Source organism: Misgurnus anguillicaudatus, chromosome 6 (genome assembly GCF_027580225.2).
Source record: "Misgurnus anguillicaudatus chromosome 6, ASM2758022v2, whole genome shotgun sequence".
In the NCBI taxonomy this organism is placed as follows: Eukaryota; Metazoa; Chordata; class Actinopteri; order Cypriniformes; family Cobitidae; genus Misgurnus; species Misgurnus anguillicaudatus.
In genome coordinates this window covers 4,911,294-4,913,789 of record NC_073342.2, presented here as the reverse complement: position 1 = coordinate 4,913,789, position 2,496 = coordinate 4,911,294, and the positions used below count along the sequence as shown (strand labels likewise).

General features: G+C 36.1%; 1 long non-coding RNA gene across 1 annotated transcript; it reads left to right on the top strand.

Moving 5' to 3' along the window:
• Positions 1-570: 570 nt before the first annotated feature.
• LOC141364241 (uncharacterized) lies at positions 571-2,196 on the top strand. Its single transcript, XR_012369916.1, has 2 exons — positions 571-1,153; positions 1,525-2,196. It is a non-coding gene; the product is annotated as an uncharacterized lncRNA (long non-coding RNA).
• Positions 2,197-2,496: the final 300 nt, after the last annotated feature.

Below are 2,496 nucleotides of genomic sequence, written 5' to 3'. Positions count from 1 at the left end.
AGGTGTTGGGTTAAAACTGCTGGGTTATTATGTTGGGTTGTTTGAAGAGGCTCATGTGCTTCGCGCCCTTGATGTTTGAATGTGCTCAGCAACGGTCGTCGTGAAAGGACAGAGTCACTGTCTGGAAGCAGTTGTTTGAAGGTAAGTTTATATGTTTTTGTAAACATTTCATGAATATAAACAAGATTATAACATTTTGCGAGACAGCAACGTGTTAATTTATACAGACTAAGACGACGGGTGTAATTTTGAGGAATGAGACTGTTACCTCAGATCGCCATTTACACAAATTGACTCCAATAATCGTTCTAAGATGTTTGATATGGCATATTAATAAAATTAATAAAGTCGGTGTTACAAAATCCCCATCACACGGTTGATTACGTTAACTCATGACAATATCTGTAAGCCTTTAACAAAGCGAGTCAAAACCGGTACCGAGTCGACCTCCGCAACCCCCACTTCGGCTTCTTGTGTCACACACGCGCACAGTTTTCCCTTTCCCAGCTTAACAAGCGATTGCAACGCTGTTTAATTAAATTTAGCGACAAACGAGTTGCTTTCTTGTCATTCTATATGTAAAGACATACCGCGAGCACATGTTAACTTTACCGGCGGCGCCGGCGGAGGATCACGGAGCCGCCGTCTACTCTGTCACTGAGGCAGGGACATGGAGCACATTCACTTCACAGTCGGTACGGCAGGTAACGCGTCGATAAATGAAAACGAAACAGCGTTTCCAAGAACCGTTGTCTTTTATGTATATTGCTTGTTCCGCTCTTTTAAAATGAAACAATAATTTAAGTGTTTGGACATGAACTTGAAATAAACATATTTGTCACCAAGACGGAGGCTGTGTGGAAGTGACTATCGGTTAACAAACATGTATATGTGTTATATGAAATTAGATGTGTTATTGAGTCGTATTTAGTTACTATTTTATATTCATTTCATAATATTTTTGGGTTGTCTCCTGTGATTTCAAATTTATACTGACCAACCCTCTGATCTGTGGCTGATACTGTAATAGAGATGTTATGTTTTTAGCAGAGATTAGATGTGATGTTGTTTTCCAATTCTTTTTTTAGAGTGTGCAGAGTTTTTACGTCCATCCATTGATGAGGCTAGCGAGACCTTCATACAACTTCAGCCAGTAAGTATAACATTTAATAATTCCTATTTATAATGTATTGGGAATGTCTTAATTATCTGCTACATTTTAGTTCTACAGTACTTTATTCTTTATAGTCAGGTCATCCTATTTGGCAGTCTGGGTGGTTTGCAGCCTTTGTTGTTGGCACATCAGTTAAAGGAGTTCAACACCAAAGTCTTATGCAAACTGACAAAAGGCAATTGCATTTTTGGAAAAAAAAATCTCACACATGGTGGTAATGCGCCCAGGGATGCAAAAGAAAGCCTTATAATTTTTATAAAATGTATAATTCACTTGGCCCACATGGTTTTCTGAATACTTAAATCTGATAATTCAGTTCAGACCACTAAAAGTTTTTTCCTCTTTTGTAGATTGCAACAAATGTGGTGGAATTTCTTCTCTGGACAGAATCCTCGAAACCCTTTCCTTTCGTCCTGGCCATGGGAAACATGCAGCAGATCTCTCAATCTTTTTTCTCAATCAGTCTCTCTGATGGAGCCAATACGGAAGTGACTTAAACTGCAATTCGGCCAAGATGGCGATGGCACGCACCGCCTACTTTAAGCTTAAAAAATGCTCTTCACAAACCAATGGGTGACTGCACAGACACTACTTGCATATTTTTTACAGTCTCTGGTTTAAAGGCATTTTAAGTGCTTAAAAATAAATACACCAGGCAATGTGCTTCTATGGGAATTCCTGTAGTCTGTCATTTTTCAAATGGATGAATCCTCTCCTGTTCGAATCCTTTGTACATCTTTGTTTGCGACGAGTAACTTTAATAAATGAAGTAGTCAAATACATTACATTCTGTGAAACTTAAAACATTCGTTCTGTAAAAAAACTTTACACATCTATGAATGATTTTACTTTTAACATTCGTTCTGTAAAAAAACTTTACACATCTATGAATGATTTTACTTTTAATTTAACAATTACATTGTTTCTTTTCTTACACTGCTGTAGTTTTGTTTATGTACATTTCAGTATTTCATTTATATACTGTAAAATTACAAATTCTGTCTTAAATTCAAACTAATTGATTCAACCTGTTACATTGTTACTTCAATGTGCATAATTTATGATATTTTATAAATATATTTATGCTTGGGTCAGTAAGCAGTCCTTTAAATGATTTTGCAACTTACAACTGTAAAAATGTAAGAGTTTGTAGTTATTTTGCAGTCAAATAAACATTTATTTGCTGTTAAAAATGGTCTTGATTTACAATAAAGCACATGATAAAAATAACCCAGCAGGAATAACCCAAAACCCAGAATATTAATCCCATAAATGGTTAAAATGACTACATGTTCAGTGTTTCCGCTATATACATTCAACCG